The following is an 18,942-nucleotide window of genomic DNA, read 5'->3' on the forward strand; positions in this document are numbered from 1 at the left end:
CACCCATTCCCAGTGTTTTATTAGTTTACTGGAATCCTTTACAAAAGGAAGCATTTTGGAGAAAACCTGAGAATGATAAGAGTCACAAGAATCACAGAGCCCACGCAGCCAGAGACCTTTGGAGACTGTGCTGGTTTGAATGGAAGTATGCCCCCTAGAAAAGCCATGTTTTAATCAAAATCCCATTTCATAAAGGTAGAATAATCCCTATTCAATACTGTATGTTTGAAACTGTAATCAGATCATCTCCTGGGATGATGTGATTTAATCAAGAGTGGTTGTTAAACTGGACTAGGTGCAACATGTCTCCACCTATTTGGGTGGGTCTTGATTGGTTTATTGGAGTCCTATAAAAGAGAAAACATTTTGGAGAATGGGAGATTCGGAGAGAGCAGAGAATGTTGCAGCGCCATGAAGCAGAGACTTCATGAGCCAGCGACCTTTGGAGATGAAGAAGGAAAATGCCTCCCAGGGAGCTTCATGAAAGCGGAAGCCAGGAGAGAAAGCTAGCAGATGATGCTGTGTTCACCATGTGCCCTTCCAGCTGAGAGAGAAGCCCTGACCATGTTCACCATGTGACTTCTCACTTGAGAGAGAAACCCTGAACTTCATCGGCCTTCTTGAGCCAAGGTATCTTTCCCTGGATGCCTTTGATTGGACATTTTATAGACTTGTTTTAATTGGGACATTTTCTCAGCCTTAGAACTGTAAACTAGCAACTTATTAAATTCCCCTTTTTAAAAGCCATTCCGTTTCTGGTATATAGTATTCCGGCAGCTAGCAAACTAGAACAGATTTTGGTACCAGAGAGTGGGGTGCTGTTGCTGCAGTTTGCAAATACCAAACATGTTGGAACAGCTTTTTAAATGGATAAGGGGAAGAATCTGGAAGAGCTGTGAGGACCTTGATAGAGAAGGCCTAGAATGCTTTGGAGAGACTGTTGGTAGAAATGTGAACTCTAAAGATACCTCTGACGAGGCCTTAGACAGAAATGAGGCACGTGCTATTGTAAACTGGAAGGAAGACGAGCCTTGTTTTAAAATGGTAGATAATCTGGCAAAATTGACAAGTGGCTTTGGCTGGAAGACAGATTTTAAAAGCCATGAACATGGATATTTAGCAGAAGAGAGCTCTAAATTAAATGTCATAATCACAGCCTGGTTTCTTCTCACAGCTTATAGTGAAATGCGACAGGAGAGAGATAAGCTGAAAACTGAACTCTTGAGTACAAAGAAACCAGAAATTGATGTCCTAGAAATTCTGGGCTTCCAGGAAGGGAGACCCCAGAGAATAGTGCCTCATATGTGAGGATTTAACCAAATGTGGAACCAACCAGCACAGAGATGGAGAAGGAAAAGACCCCTGGAGGAGCTTTGTAAAACAAGAAGCCTGGAGAGAAAGCTAGCAGATATCGCCATGTTTGCCATGTGCCTTTCCACTTGAGAGAGAAACCCTGAAATTCATTTGCCTTCTTGAGCCAAGGTATCTTTCCCTGGATGTATTAGATCGGACATTTCTATATCCTTGCTTTAATTTGGCAACTTAATAAAGTCTCCCTTTTTAAAGGCAGTTCCGTTTCTGGTATATTGCATTCTGGCAGCTAGCAAACTAGAACACCAGCACTATGTTGTTTCTTATATCTCAGGTTAGCATTTTGTTTCTCGCTCCTCTGCAAAAAACAAGCCTGAAGACATGGGACAGGAGGAAAGACCTCCCAGTCAGATCTGCTGGGTTTTAAGGAGTGATTTCCTTTCTTCTCCTTGAAGGGAAAAAGCTTTTCTCACTGGGACATTTAAAGTTCCCCAAGCGACGGGAGTTATCAACTCTGGACAAGCACCGCTGCCTTACAGAATGGTCAGAGAACCTAAAGTTTGAAACTTAAAGTTTTAAAGTCTGAAATGTACTGTTGGCCACTGCTGTGTCTGTCTGATATTTCAAAGGAATATTGGCGTTGCAAATAGGAACTGATGAGGTAAACTTATTAAACACATTATACCTGTGATTGCTTGGATTTTCCTATTATTTTAAGAGACTAAATGTAGAGGACAGGGTGGACAGGCTATCAAACAGTTGTATAATTTTAAAATACCACAACTAAACATGAGCCCTGCCCTGCCGCCCATACACACGCACAAAAACAAATAGGACTATTTACAATAGCAGCAAAGAAAAAAAATGAAATAATCAGGACCAAATCTAACTTTATAGTATGCTGAAAACTAGAAAACACTGATGAAAGAATACAAACAAATCTAAATAAATAGAAAGGTGTAATGTGATCATGATGGGAAGACTTATTATTGTCAAGCTGCCTGCCCAAACTGATACGTATATATTCAGCGCAATCACTATCAAAACCCTACAAGTTTTTTTCTTTTTAAAGATATTGACAAGCTGACTTAAAAATGTATATGAAAAGGCAAAGGAATTAGAATAACCAAGACAATTTTGAAAATGAAGAACACCACCAGATTTCAAGTTTTACTATAAATTACAATAATTGAAACTGTGGTATTGGCAAAGGGAAAGACACATAGATCAATGGAACAGAACAGAGTCCAGAAACAGACCCACATAAAATATAGTCACCTAATTTTTTGACAGAAGTATAAAGGCAACTCAGTGGAGAAAGGACATTCTTTAAGCAAACAAGTACTAGAACAATTAGACATATGCAAGAGAAATGAACCTTGCTTGACCCATACTTCACTTCCTATATAAAAATTAATTCAAAATGAATTAGACCAGACGAGACTGGGCACGTTCAGGATGGTATGACCGTAGACTAAAAATTAATTCAAAATGAATCAGACCTAAATATAAAATGTAGACCTATAAAACTTCTAGAAGAAAACATAGGAGAAAATTTTTGTGAATTTGGGTCAGACGAAAGGGTTTTAGATATGATACCAAAAGCATAATCTATGAGGAAAAAAATTGCTGAATTGGACTTTATCAAAATTAACCACTTTTGCCCTACAAAAAAGACTGTTATGCGAAAGAAAAGGCAAGCCACAAACTGGTAGGTAAGATGTGCAAATCACATTTTTGACCAAGGACTTTTTTTAAAATGCAATTTTATTGACATACATTATATTCACATATCACCTAATCATCCAAATTGTACAATCAGTGGTTCAAGGTATCCTGATATAGCTGTGCATTTGTCATCACAATAGATCTTTTGAACATTTTCAATATTCCAAAATAAATAAATAAATGTAAAAATAAAAGTAAAAAAGAATCCCCAAAACATCCCATACTACCTACCTACTATTTATTTATTTTTTGCCTTCTCTTTTTCACTCATCTGCTCATATATTAGAGGGAACGTTAATCACAAGGTTTACACAATCACACGGTCACACTGTAAATGCTCTATAGTTATTCAATCATTTTCAAGAATCAAGGTTACTGGATTACATTTCAACAGTTACAGGTATTTCCCTCTAGCTACTCAAATACACCAAAAACTGAAAAGGACTATCTATAGACTGCATAAAAGTAACTCCAGAATGACTTCTTGACTCTATTTGAAATCTCTCAGCTATTGAAATTTTATTTTGTCTCATTTCTCTTTCCCTTTTTGGTCAAGAAGGTTTTCTCAATCCCACAATGGCCAGGCATAACCCTGGGAGTCATATCCCATGAGGCAGGGAGGGCAGTGAGATCACCTGCCGAGTTGGCTTATATTGAGAGACCAAATCTAAGCAACAAAAGAGGTTCTCTGGGGGTGACTCCTAGACATAAATATAAGTAGGCTTAGCTTCTCCTTAGCAGGAGTAAATTTCATAAGGGTAATCCCCAAGATCGAGGGCCTGGACCATCAAACTGGCATTCCCCAATGCTTGTGAGAATATCAGGTCTTCCCCAGGTGGAGAAGTTTAATAGTTTTACCTTTTTCCCCAGCTCCTCAAGGGGATTTGGTAAATATTTTTTAATCTTCTCTCCAGAATACTCTGGGATGTATCACGACCAAGGATTTTTATCTATAATCATAAAGAATGTTCAACATATAAGAAAATACATAATCCTACTTTTTTAATGGGCAAAAAATTTAAATAGACTCCTCATCAAAGAGGCTATATGTATGACAAATAAGCACATGGAAAGCTGCTCAACATTATTAGTCATTAAGAGAATGGAAATTAAAACCACAATCAGATACCACAAAAAGCCATCATTAGTTCTTTCATGAACTAGAACAAATATTTCACACTATTACAAGGAGTTCATAATAGAGGGGTATGTGGGGGAAAATGTACCTATTGTAAACCATGGACTATAGCTGACAATGATAGCTTAATGTTGTTTCATCAACAAAAGCAAATGTACCACAGTAATACCAGGGGTCAATAATGGGGGCTGGGGATAAAACGTATGGGATGTTTTAGATGCTCTTTTTATTTCTTTTTCTGGTATAATGAAAACGTTCTAAAATTGATCATGGTGATGAATGCACAACTATGTGATGATACTGTGAGGCACTGACTGCAAACTTTGGATGGATTGTATGGTGTGTGACTATATCTCAAAACTGCACTAAAAAAATAAACTAAAAAAAAAGCCACCACTAAAATTACCAGGTTATTTTGACAAGCTGCACCTGCCACCTACCCCCATTCCCACAATCCAAAAGTACACCCCTCTTGTGCTCTCACAAATGCTGTGAACATTCCACTGTCCAGCCAAATTCAAGAAGAAAGGGGGTAGGGGGAGTTCAGAGCTCATCTCTGCTAAGCGTATTGGGGTACAATGCCACTGAGGATTACAAAGTGGGGGGATGGACGGTGGAAAGGGATCAAGTTCAGTGTCTGATGGGATGAGGGGAGGGCAGAGAGGGTCCAGGACCAGAGTGGGTCAGTCTTGAGTTTGAAGGACACAGGCCTCCAGGGAGGTGAGTTCATCTGAAGTTCTAAAGAATGGGGTTACAGTGGCAAGGAGGGGGAAGTCTGATCATGGGGGCAAGTGCTGACAAGCATGAGAAGCTGGTGGCAATACAAGATGGTATAGCCACTGTGAAAGATAGTTTGGCAGTTTCTTATAAATCTGAGCACACACTTAACATGATCCCTAGGTATCTATTCAAAAGAACTCAAAACTTATGTTCCCATACATAAAAAGTAAGTAAATGTTTACAGCAGCTTTATTCATAATTGTCCAAAACTGGAAACAACCCAGATGTCTTTCATCCAGTGAATGGATAAACACACACACATCCATGTAATGGAATATGACTCAATAATAAAAAGGAACAATCTATTGATTCATGCAACAACAGCACGGATCAACCTTAAATCAATTTTGCTAGTGAAAGAAGCCATACTCCAATGGCTATACATTGTATGATTTCATTTACGTGACAATCTGGAAATGGTATAGCTATAGGGATGGAAACAGGTCAGTGGTTGCCAGGGCTAATGAGGTGAGAAGGGGTGACTACTAAGGAGCAGCTCAAGTGAATTTTGGAGTTAATGGCATTGTCCCTGCATTACACTGTGGCACATGACTATGCATCTGTCAAACCCACAGAAGTGTACCCAACAAAGGGTGAATTTTACTATATGTAAATTTTAAAACTCTGTTGCGCTAAGGAGGGAACTTAAAATGAGATACAAATTAAAACAAGTGAAACTCACTGTATTACAAATGAAAAACCTACCCATGCTGAAAGGGCAGAAGAAAAAAAGGACTAACTCAAATGGTGCAACCACTGTGGAAGGCAGTTTGGCGGTTCCTCAAAAAGCTGAATATAGAATTGCCATACGACCCAGCAATACCATTGCTGGGAATCTACTCAAAGGACTTAAGGGAAAAGACACAAACGGACATTTGCACACCAATGTTTATAGCAGCATTATTTACAATTGCAAAGAGATGGAAACAGCCAAAATGTCCATCAACAGACGAGTGGCTAAACAAACTGTGGTATATACATACGATGGAATATTATGCAGCTTTAAGACAGGATAAACTTATGAAACATGTAATAACATGGATGGACCTAGAGAACATTATGCTGAGCGAGTCTAGCCAAAAACTAAAAGACAAATACTGTATGGTCCCACTGATGTGAACCGACATTCGAGAATAAACTTGGAATATGTCATTGATAACAGAGTCCAGCAGGAGTTAGAAACAGGGTAAGATAATGGGTAATTGGAGCTGAAGGGATACAGACTGTGCAACAGGACTAGATACAAAAACTCAAAAATGGACAGCACAATAATACCTAATTGTAAAGTAATCATGTTAAAACACTGAATGAAGCTGCATCTGAGCTATAGGTTTTTTTGTTGTTGTTGTTGCTTTTTTGTTTTTTGTTTGTTTTTGTCTGTCTGGTTGTTTTTTTTGTTTTTTTACTATTATTATTACTTTTATTTTTTTCTCTATATTAACATTCTATCTTTTTCTATTGTGTTGCTAGTTCTTCTAAACTGATGCAAATGTACTAAGAAACGATGATCATACATCTATGTGATGATTTAAGAATTACTGATTGCATATGTAGAATGGTATGATTTCTAAATGTTGGGTTAATTTCTTTTTTTCTTTTTTTTCCGTTAATTAATAAAAAAAAAGGACTAACTTAAGTAACTTTGGAAAACAATATTTTGACTGGACATTTGAAGGCTAAAAATGAAAAGAGCTATACACAAATACTGTACTGTAGTTAGTAAATTTGTTTCTCACAGGCAAATACATTAGCAATTCTGAAACTACCTTATGAACATAGTAGGTTTGAACAACTAAGTAAATATACTATAAATAATGAGAGCCAGGTTTCTCATGTTGGATGATGAAGTTACAAATAAGTAAAGGGGAAATCTAGAATGAACCATGGAACTGGAAGTACTGATATGAACTCATGTTTTGTTTTGTTGTTTTTAAATACATATGCACATAGGTAGATACAAAAGTACATATAGTTGTGAATATGTGTATATGTGTATGCCTGCCTGGCTTAATACATATATTTTCTAGCTTTGTCGAGGAAGCAATGAAACTTCAGTACTAATCAGCAGACCTAGCAGCCACATCTTGTTTCTAAATTCCATGCTCCAATAAAATGAACTAGAGATCCTTAGAGAAGCAGGTGATCCCAAGGCTGGGATCAGGAAAAATGCAAGATAAGACTAGAGTCTCCTGTGGTACTAGAAAATAAGGAAGTGCTCAAAAAACAATGGGAACGTGTTGAAAGGGAACAGTTGAAAGAGCCCCCAAAGGCCAAAGCTGGAACAACTTGAATCACAAAACAATTAATGATAGTACTGGATTATAATCCATAGAATAAAATAAATATTCAAGAATTTACTGATACAGATAAAAAAAAAAAAGAAGTGAATAATAGAATAGAGGAGAAAAGACAACTCTTCCATATGGAAAAAACCCAATTAATAAATGTAGAAGGAATGAGAGAAATAAAAAAATCTACCCATAAAACAAGTAATAATTGTTGCAGGCAAGATTCCTGATACATGCTAAAATTAGTGCGCAAAAGTTAAGAGGAGAAACAGGACATTTGCATAGTCTCAAAGTATCTCCCTTAAGAGATTTATTAATTACAAAGGGAAAACTAGTACTTTACAGTGGAGAAATCTATCAGACACCATTTTAAGCAAGTGATCAAGGTTAACATCAAAAGTAATAATACGTGTTGACATTAGGTACCCCATGATACAATGCACTGAGGGGCAAAACTTCGCTTCTGTGCATCACCTCAGTCTAATCAAGAGAAAACATCTGACAAACTAAATTTGAGGGACTTGCAGCAAAATAACTAACTGGCCAGAACTCTTCAAAAGTGACAAGGTCATGAAAAGCAGAGAAAGACTGAGGAATGGCCACAGGTTGGAGGAAACAACGAAACATGAATATTAAATACAATATGGGACCTGGAACAGAAAAAAGGGTGTTAGTGGAAAAACTGATGTAATCCAAGTAAAGTCTATTGCTAAGAGTATCACAGCAAGGTTAATTTCTTGGCTTTGAGAATTTTTCTGTGGTTATGCAAGACAGTAACACTGGAGAAAGCTGGGTGAAGGGTATACAGGATATCTGTACTGTTTTTGGAACTTTTTGTAAGTCTAAAGTTATTTCAAAATAAGTTGAAAATAGAAGATAACAATCTCCATGGATAAATAAACTGTCCTATAGCCCCTGTTATATAGATACCTCAGTGATAAATATGGAATAAACTAGCCATTGACACACATTTAAATGAATCTCAAAAATATTGTGCTGCATAAAAGAAGCCAGACCACTCTCATTTCTCACCCCTCTTTTCTTGCAAGTGTGCCAACATGTTCTCACACGCGTTCTTAATTTTCTGCCGGCTTATTCTATGCTGTGCTTTGTCTTTGAATTCTTACTAGCAGCATGGCCAAGAATCTAGGAAGCCAAATCCAGCAACATATTTTGGCAAGCCAGCCAAGAAACACTTCTCTCCAACTGTCTGGAGTGGTAAGTCATGGCTTTTGACTGGGAGGCCTGACCACATGCTTCAGCTTTTTCTCTTTGCTTGGCTCATCGCTATCCTCTCCTACATCCCTATGCAACTCTCTTTCTCTCTCCCCTTGGTTCTCCGAGACTTCCTCACTTGCATGGCCTCTGTGTCTCTAGGAACCTAAGGGCTTTGATCTAGCTCCCCCCCACACACAAACTCAGTCCATGCTGAGCTTCTGGCTCCCTCCCTGGAAGTGGCAGGAGCCCATCTCCACACCATGCAGATCCAAGGAGTCTCATGGCAATAGGTGATACGCCCTTGACACCCAACTGGGAACGTCTCCCCATGTCAAGCAGGTGTCCAGTGGCAGCCAAATCAAGTCCCTGTCGGTCTCTGTCTCTCCTGGACTCCCCTACACTCTCTTTTCCTCCCCTCTGAGGACCCTGCTGGTTCTGTTCCTCTTTCCATATCCTTCACAGAGGGCCTCTCCCCTGTCTCCACGATAGTCTCCTTCCCTCCTCTGTCTGGGTATCAATGCCTTCTGAGACAGTCCATTTTCTGTAACATAGGATTCTTATTTATTTATTTATTTTTTAAATACCAAAAAACACCAAACAAACGCAAACATTCTTATTTTGATCATTCTGTTCTATATATATATTCAGTAATTCACAAATAGTTGCATATTCATCATCATGATCATTTATTGGAACATTTTGCATCTATTCAGAAAAAGAAATAAAACGAAAACAGAAAAAAATTTATACATACCATACCCCTTACTCCTTCCTTTCATTGATCACTAGCATTTCAAACTAAATTTAATTTAACATTTATTCCCCCATTACTTATTTTTATTCCATATGTTCTACTTATTTGTTGACAAGGTAGGTAAGAGGAGCGTCAGACACAAGGTTTTCAAAATCACAGTCACATTGTGAAAGCTATATCATTATACAATCATCATCAAGAAACATGGCTACTGGAACACAGCTCTACATTTTCAGGCAGTTCCCTCCAGCCTCTCCATTACATTTTTTAAAAAAATTTATTTATTAATTAAAAAAAATTAACAACAAACGAACTAAAACATTAACATGTGATCATTCCATTCTACATATATAAAATCAGTAATTCACAACATCATCATTTAGTTGCATATTCATTATTTCTTAGAACATTTGCATCAATTTAGAAAAACAAAAAGACAACAGAAAAAGAAATAAAATGAAAACAGAAAAAAAAAGATTATACATACCATATCCGTTACCCCTTGCCTTTATTGATCACTAGCATTTCAAACTAAATTTATTTTATTTTATTGTTTTTTTAATTAAAAATATTTTTATTGAGATATCGTCATGCACCATATAATCCAAAGTATGCAATCGATGGCTCACAGTATCACACAGTTGTGCATTCATCATCATGATAATTTTTTTCAAACTACATTTATTTTAACATTTGTTCCCCCTATTATTTATTTTTATTCCATATGTTCTACTCGTCTGTTGACAAGGTAGATAAAAGGAGCATCAGACACAAGATTTTCACAATCACACAGTCACATTGTGAAAGCTATATCATTATTCAATCATCATCAAGAAACATGGCTACTGGAACACAGCTCTACATTTTCAGGCAGTTCCCTCCAGCCTCTCCACTACATCTTGATTAACAAGGTGATAGCTACTTAATGCCTAAGAATAACCTCCAGGATAACCTCTCAACTCTGGAATCTCTCAGCCATTGATACTTAATTTTGTCTCATTTCACTCTTCTCCCTTTTGGTCGAGAAGGTTTTCTCAATCCCTTGATGCTGAGTCTCAGCCCATTCTAGGGTTTTTCTCAATCCTTTGATGCTGAGTCCCAGCTCATTTTAGGATTTCTGTCCCACGTTGCCAGGAAGGTCCACACTCCTGGGAGTCATGTCCCACCTAGACAGGGGGAGGGTGGTGAGTTTGCTTGTTGTGTTGGCTGGAGAGAGAGGCCACATCTGAGCAACAAAATAGGCTCTCTTGGGGGTGACTCTTAGGCCTAATTTTAAGTAGGTCTATCCTTTGTGGGGTTAAGCTTCATATGAACAAACCCCAAGACTGGGGACTCAGCCTATAGCTTTGGTTGTCCACAGTGCTTGTGAGAATATCAAGAATTAAACTTGGGGAAGTTGAATTTTCCCCCTTTCTCCTCATTCCCTGAAGGGGACTTTGCAAATACTTTTTTATTCACTGTTCAAATCACTCTGGGATTTATCAAGGCGTCACTCTGGACAAACCAACAAAATCTCACGCCCTACTCAAGGTTCCATGTAACACAGGATTCTGGGCTGAGGATTCTTGTACCAAACAAGGTGTTGCCTTTAACGTTCTAGGGAGTCACCTCTGGTTTAGGCCCTGGGAGTTGGGTATTTTCTAACAGGAGTGTCTCTCCTTAGGCCTTGATAGTTAAGTCTCTAATGAGACCCACGGAGGCCTAACATAAAGCTTCTCTTCTAGAGCACGCTCACCTTTTAGCCCTCAGGAAACAGGAAGCTTAGTGGACAAAGGTATCTCCAGGAACGTTGCCCTAGACTTCTCTCAGGTAGGACAAGTGCCCCTACCTCGGGGGTGTCTAGACATCTGGCAAGGATGAGGATGTCCTGGGGACACCCAGCGACTTACTCCTCTCCTGTTCCCAAGAGACTGGGCTGGTGGACAGGAAGGACTCCTTGAGAACATTGCCCTCGAATTCCTCCAGGCAAGGCCCAGGAAACCCCCAGAAACTAGGGTTTCCAGACATTTCTCAGGAAAGGTGTCAAGGGGATGCTGGATAACTGAACTCCATATCCCCAAGAGATTGGGCCAGAGGAGAAGGAAATGCCCAGCACTGATGGGATGCCATGCGGTCATACTGGCACTAGTGCAGCTATTCTATTTCCTTTTCCAGAGAAAATAGGAAATACCAACAGTCAATATAAGCTAAAAGATGGGGACACATAGCCCTCCAGTGGAATTCTCAATTATAATACCATCCTCCAGTCTGTAAAAGACAGGGAAAATGATCAGAAATATCCCATGTCCTTATGTTTACAATTTTCTATGAAGACAAGCAGCTGAAAGGAACTTGATGTTTGTGTTATGTCCATGTCTCAATTTCCATTAGAGGAAAGTCTTCGTAATAGTTCCCTTTTAAAACTTGCAAAAAGGTATGAAAAAAGGGTATGACCAAGACAGTTGTTTACAATAAGCTAAGATCACTCACTCAGAAGGAAGAGGAAAACCTGTTTCTGTTCCAGGGAAAGTTAGCGAAAGCTCTTAAAAGTATAGCCCAGACTCCAGGGAAAGTCAGATTTTGCTGGCACCCATTTCATCATCAGCCAGTCTGCCCCTGACATTTGGAGAAATTTGGAAATCTCTCCATGGGCCCACAAAATTTCACTAATGACCTGTTAAGCCATTTTTAACAATCAGGATAAGCCCAACGAGGAGAAAAAGGGGAAAAGAAGTATGCAGAAGACCAAAAAACAGGCTCAGTTTATTCAGTCACTGTTAAAGGCACCTTGTCGCCTCAAGGTCATCCAAAATGTGGCTCCAAACCTCAAGGATCTTGCTTCAACTGTGGGTGAGAGGGCCACTGGCGAAGAGAGTGCCAAAACCTAGAGACAACCCTCAACCTCGGGACCCACTGGGGTCTTGCCCCAGGTGCCACCAACATAGGCATTGGATTAGAACTGCACTGTCTCCTGAAGGGGGGGGGGGGGGCAGGACAGTCCCTCAAGTCCTGCTTGCGACTAGTGAAGAAGACTGAGGGTGCCCGAGGCCACGTGTGACTCCACTGACTTCACGTCTGACCCTCAACCTAGAGGAGCCTTGGGTGACAATCAGTGTGGCAGGTAAAATTATTAATTTATTAATTAAATAATAGAACCACTTACTCTGCCCTAAACTGCCACTCTAGGCCTACTCCACTCAGACGTACCTAGTTATGGGAGTTGACAGTAAGACCAAAACCAGAACCTTCGCTACCCCTCTCCTTTGTAAGCTTGGAGATATTCTAGGGCCCCACCAATTTCTCATTCTCCCTGAAAGCCCCATCATTCTTCTGGGGGGGTGATCTTCTTCAGTCCCTGGGGGCCAACTAAAGACTAGCAAACCCAGCTAATAATGTTTACCCCCTTGTTTGTCCTGAGGCCCCTACTGTATTGACTTTCTGGAGCATATTCATTTGTCAAAACTCAGAAGAGCTACAATTAAAATTTGTGCATTTAATTGGATTAAATTTTACATCAAAAGAAAAACACTGTAAGCAAATACTACATTCTTAGTTAAGAATATATTCATTGAAGAATTTAAGAGGAGGTGTGTGCTGGTTTCAAAGGATTATGTACCCTAAAAAAGCCATGTTTTAATCCCTATTCAGCACTATAGGGTGGAAACCTGATTAGATTATCGCCACAGAGATGCGGCTCACCCATTTCAGATGGCTCTTGATTACTTTACTGGAGTCCTTCAAAAGAGGAAGCATTTTGGAAAAAGTCTGAGAGCCCCGCGAGAGCCATGAGAACCATGAGAGGCCACACTGCCATAGACCTCTGGAGATGAAGAAAAACGCCTGTGGAGAGCTTCATGAAACAAAAAGCCTGGAGAGAAAGTAGCAGACGTCACCATGTTCACCATGTGCCTTTCCAGTTGAGAGAGAAACCCTGGATGTCATCGGCCTTTCTTGAGTGAAGGTACCTCTTGCTGGTGCCTTAATTTGGACATTTTTATAGACTTGCTTTAGCTGGGACATTTTCATGGCATTAGAACTATAAATGTGCAACTTTAAAATCCCCCCTTATAAAAGCCATTCTGTTTCTGGTACATCACATTCTAGCAGTTAGCAATCTAGAACAAGGTGTGTAATGCAATGTCTATAATTTACTTTGAAGTGCATAAAGATATGAGATGAATTGGTAGAAGATACATACAAGATAAAGCAAGTACAGTAAAAAGTTAATGGTAAATTCTAGGTGATAGGAGTCTTTCAACTTTGCCAGATTTTGAAAATTTCAAAATAAAATATAAAACAAACACTAGAACTTCAATTCCAGAAGTTCCACTGGTATAACTTTATGGGTTGCTTTAAGTCAATGTGACAGAGTTGGGAGAAGGGCATTGATACCTTATAAAGGGATTTCTTACTTGACAAAGAAACTCAGCATGATGTTTCCTCAGAAGTAAGCTGCCCATGGGTGGCCATACTCCAACTAACATTTCTGTCAACCCTAAGAGTTAACCTTCTGAGACTTCACAAAAGTTTCATGTACCAAGTTTACTTTTCTGAAACCTACAACCTCCAGAGGGTTCCTAGGCCAGATAAGTCCTGAAACCCAGAGAGGCCAGCCTCTCCAAGAACATCAACTAATTCTATCCCCTATCCTATACTGCTGGCACCCTTTTCAACATGAAAAATTTAGACTGGGCATAGCCCAATCTCATGCATTCTCCATAAATTTTCTACCTGCTTACTCTCAAAAAAATAAATGAAAAGAAGCCAGATCACCCCCCCCAAAAAAATGTACATATTCCACAATTCCGAGTAAATTGGAAGTAGGATGAAGGAAAAGGAGGAGTTATAACAGAGAACAAGAGAACATAGGATTTAACAAATGAGTATGTTTAATAAAACAGTATGAGTACTGTTGAATCACTGTTAACGATATTTCTTTTAGCTTCCAATGTTTGGGAGCAGCTGAAAGGAAAAACCTGAAAATGTAGATTGGTAACCCATACCAAACTCTGAAATCTGTTCTGTAACTACTTGTTAAAACATACTTTGAAAAGTGCTTTTTTTGGGTAAGTTATATTTCACAATAAAAAAAAAGTTTTAAAAAAGAAGAAGCAGGTTGCCCTAAACTGAGTTAATATTTTTAGATTAATGTAGACATCTTTTTTTTCCTTTCCCAAGGTTTAGGAGCAGTTATTTTATGGAAAGCCAGTATATCTGTGGAGTCAACACACTGCTAGCCAATTGGAAGGGATACATGAAGCAATATCAACTGTAAAAGTGATGTAAACCACTTCCCAACCACTAGGATGGTTAGAATAAAAAAGTCAGATAGTAACAAAGGTTGTGAAGGATGTGGAGAAATCAGAACCCTGATACACTGCAGATGGAAATATAAGATGGTAGTAACTTTGGAAAACAGTCTGGCGGTTCCTCAAAAATTAAAGTTATTACTTGGCATAGCAATTCCACTCCTAGATATATACCTAAGAGAAATGAAAATATATGTCTACATAAAAACTTGTACATGAAAGAGAAAACTACAAGTGTTGGAGAAGATGTGGAGAAACAGGAACACTTATTCACTGCTAGTAGGAATGTAAAATGGTGCAGCCTCTCTGGAAGACAATTTGGTGCTTCCTCAGAAAGTTAAGTATAGAACTGCCATACGACCCAGCAATCTTGCTACTAGGTATATATTCAGAAGAACTGAAAGTAGAGACGTAGAAATTTGCATACCAGTGTTCATAGTGGCATTTTTATAATTGTGAAAAGATGGAAACAACCCCAGTGTCCTCAACTGATGAATGGATAAACAAAATGTGATATACACATATGTGTCGGTTTGAATCTGTGGTAGACCCCAGAAAAACCATGTCCTTTAATCCTCATTCAATATTGCTGGCTGGGAGGTTTTTGACTGTTCCCATGGAAATGTGACCCACCCAATTGTGGGTGGCGACTTTTGATTAAATGGTTTTCATGGAGATGCATCTTCACCCATTCAAGGTGGGTTGCTTACCGGAGCCCTTTAAGAGGGAACCATTTTGGAAAGAGCTACAGAGCCTGTGCAACCAGAGATGAAGAAGGAAAACGCTCCCAGGGGAGTTTCATGAAACAAGAAGCCAGGAGAAAAGCTAGCAGACACTGCCATGCTCAACATGTTCCTTTCCAGTTGAGAGAGGAATCAGCCTTCTTGAACCAAGGTATCTTTACCTGGATGCCTTAGATTGGACATTTCTATAGCCTTGCTTTAGTTGGGACATTTTCATAGCCTTAGAACTGTAGACTTGCAACTTAATAAATTCCCTCTTTTAAAAGCCATTCTATTTCTGGTATATCGCATTCTGGCAACTAACAAACTAGAACAACATACAATGGAATATAATTCAGCAGTAAAAAGGAATGAAGTCCTGAAGCATGTGACAACATGAACAAACCGTGAGGACATAATGTTGAGTGAAATAAATCAGACACAAAAGGACAAATATTGTATGATCTCACTAATATGAACTAATTATAACAAGCAAACCCACAAACTAGAATACAGGTTACCAGGAGCTAGAATAAGAGTAGAGAATGAGGAACAGATGCTTAATGCATGCAGGCTTTTTTCACAAAGGAAGCATTTACTGAGCACCTAGGAATTGGTGATACAAAGATAAATCCCTCCACCAGCATGAAGGACTAAGGAAGGAGATGGAAGTATAGTCCAGACATTAGTACAATCAGTTATAAGATGGTGGGGATGCAGCTGTGGAAACAAGGGGGCAACTGAGTCTGCTCATGGTGAAGGTATCAGGGGATACCCCACAAAAGTAGGGACCACTGAGCCGAGCCTGGTAGGTTTACCAGGACTTTGCCAGGTGAAGAAAGGAGACAAAGATAGTCATTACCCAAGACAGAACACTGTGTACCGTGTGCAAAGGAATAAAAAGACAGAGAATGAGGACTTCGGTGTTGCTGGAAGGTGAGGTTGGAAGCTAGCAGATATAGGATAGGGTTTTCAAGCTCAGAAGGCAGATATCAGAGATTTTAAAAAGGAGAGAAGTAGGGGAGGGCATGGAAAACTGAACATCTTACATCCTTGTTCTAGTTTGCTAGCTGCCGGAATGCAACACACCAGAGACGGATTGGCTTTTAATAAAAGGAGATTTATTTTGTTAGTTCTTCAGAGGAAAGGCAGCTAACTTTCCACTGAGGTTCTTTCTTACGTGGGAAGGCACAGGATGATCTCTGTTGGCCTTCTCTCCAGGCCTCTGGGTTCCAACAACTTTCTCCAGGGTGATTCCTTTCTGCATCTCCAAAGGCCTGAGCTGAGCTGCAAGTGCTGAGATGAGGTATGCTGAGCTGCTTGGGCTGTGCTACATTGAGCTCTCTCATTTAAGCACCAGCCAATTAACTCAAACGTCATTCACTGCAGCAGGCACGCCTCTTAGCCAACTGCAGATGTAAAGAGCAATAGATGAGGTTCATGTACCATTGGCTCATGTCCGCAGCAACAGAACTAGGCACGTTCACCTGGCCAAGCTGACAACTGAATCTAATTACCACAATCCTCCTTCCCATCTTCCCCTGGAGACATCAAATTTAAATTACCTTTAAAACACCGGGCTCTGCAGACTGCAACCTCCTTGGTAGTATATGCAGCCTCTTGCTCATGAGTTGCCCTAACTGACCTCAGAAACAGCCTTTATTTGTTGATGGTTAGGTCTATTCCTCCTTTGGACAGCTCTTTCCACATCAGGTCTCAGGATGTGGGTTCCTTTCTTAGGAAGAAATCTGTGCTGCCAGCATGCTTGACTTTCCCCTTCTGAACACCCAGCACCCTCACACCTTCACTGATTCAGAGGTGGATAATTGATCACATTTTTACTTCCCTGAAATGAGAAGTGTGTCTTACAACTCCTGCTGGCCAGAGAGCAGGCATGGGGCAGCTACCACTGTCTCCACACATGCCAACATCAGGAGTGCCAGCTTCAAAACCTATGGCACAGCTGCCAGCAGCTTGGAAGAAAATCCCAGAAATGAGAGTGGAGCACTTAAAAAATTGTAGGAACACATAACATAAATTTTTCCATTATAACCATCTTAAGTATACAATTCAGTTGGCATTAATTACTTTTACAATGTTGTATAATCATCACTGCCATCCATTACAAAAATTTTTTCATTACCTCAAATAGAAACTCAACCTACTAAGCAATAACTCCCCATGCCCCCCCTCCCAGCCTCTAGTAACCACTAATATACTTTTGGTACTGTTTTAGTTTGCTAAACCTGCTGGAATGCAAATACCAGAAATGGAATGGCTTTTAAAAGGAGGAATTATTAAATTGTAAGTTACAGTTTAAGGCTGTGAAAATGTCCAAATTAAGGCAAGGTCATAAAAATATCCAAACTAAAGCATCCAGGTAAAGATACCTTGACTCAAGAAGGCGATGACATTTGAGTTTTCTCTCTCCAGGCTTCATCAACAGCTTCCCTGGGGGCATTTTCTTTATGCATCTCAAAAGGTCTCTGCCTGTTCCAAAGTTTTACAAAATAGTTCCCTCTTAAAGGGCTCCAAAAAACAACCCCACCTTGAATGGGTGGAGACACATCTCCACGGAAAACATCTAATCAAAAGTTACCACCCACAGAACTGCATCAAAATGTAGAGCTGCGTTCCAGTAGCCATGTTTCTTGAATATGATTGTATAATGATACAGCTTTCACAATGTGACTGTGTGACTGTGAAAACCTTGTGTCTGATGCTCCTTTTATCTACCTTATCAACAGATGAGTAAAACATATGGAATAAAAATAAATAACGGGGAACAAATGTTAAAATAAATTTAGATTGAAATGCTAGTGATCAATGAAAGGGAGGGGTAAGGGGTATGGTATGTATAATCTTTTTTTTTCTGTCTTCGTTTTATTTCTTTTTCTGTTGTCTTTTTATTTCTTTTTCTGAATCGATGCAAATGTTCTAAGAAATTATTATGATGATGAATATCCAACTATGTGATGATATTGTGAATTACTGATTATATATGTAGAACAGAATGATCATAAGTTAAGAATGTTTGTGTTTGTTTGTTGTTTCATTTTTTTTTTATTTAAAATTTAATTAAAAAAAACGTTACCACCCACAACTGGGTGGGTCACATCCCCATGTAAACAATAATAAAGATCTTGCCCAGCAATACTGAATGAGGATTAAAGAACTTGCCTTTTCTGGGGTGCACAACAGATTCAAACCAGCACAGGTAATATCTACTTTTTCTAGATATTTCATATAAGCAGAATCATATAACACATAGAAATTCTTTTGCGTCTGGCTTCTTTCACTTAGTATACTGATTTCAAGGTTCATCCATGCTGCGGCAGGTGTCAAACTACATTCCTTTTCATGGCTGAGTAATATTACATTGTATGTATATACCACATTTTGTTCATTTATCTGTTTTTCTTTCCTTTTTTAAAGGAATAAAACTTTATTTTCAATCTATCTTTTCAGTCTATGCCAAAAGCAACCCAGAAGAAACAGTTTACCACTGTTTTATCCTGTGGTGTGTTATTATGGGTTTACAAGTCAAATATTTTTGTTAGGTTTCTTGCGCTTATGATCACTTCTTCAACCTATCTCAGAAGCAATAGCAGCTGAATTCTTTTTTTTCTTTTTTAAATTTAAAATTTTCCCAAACATTTCCCCTTTCCCTCTCCCATGGTTACCTCAAATCCAATTTATCTCTGAGGAGTTAAAA

General features: G+C 39.1%; 1 protein-coding gene and 1 pseudogene across 5 annotated transcripts in view; one reads left to right on the forward strand and one right to left on the reverse strand.

Annotated features, from left to right (window-relative positions):
• The window catches only part of CMTM7 (CKLF like MARVEL transmembrane domain containing 7), a 77,250-nt gene that overhangs the window by 42,423 nt on the left and 15,885 nt on the right, over positions 1 to 18,942 (reverse strand). The gene's annotated exons all lie outside the window — the stretch shown is intronic.
• LOC143658162 (small nucleolar RNA SNORA70) lies at positions 16,769 to 16,885 on the forward strand (annotated as a pseudogene).

Source organism: Tamandua tetradactyla, chromosome 15 (assembly GCF_023851605.1).
Source record: "Tamandua tetradactyla isolate mTamTet1 chromosome 15, mTamTet1.pri, whole genome shotgun sequence".
Taxonomy (NCBI): domain Eukaryota; kingdom Metazoa; phylum Chordata; class Mammalia; order Pilosa; family Myrmecophagidae; genus Tamandua; species Tamandua tetradactyla.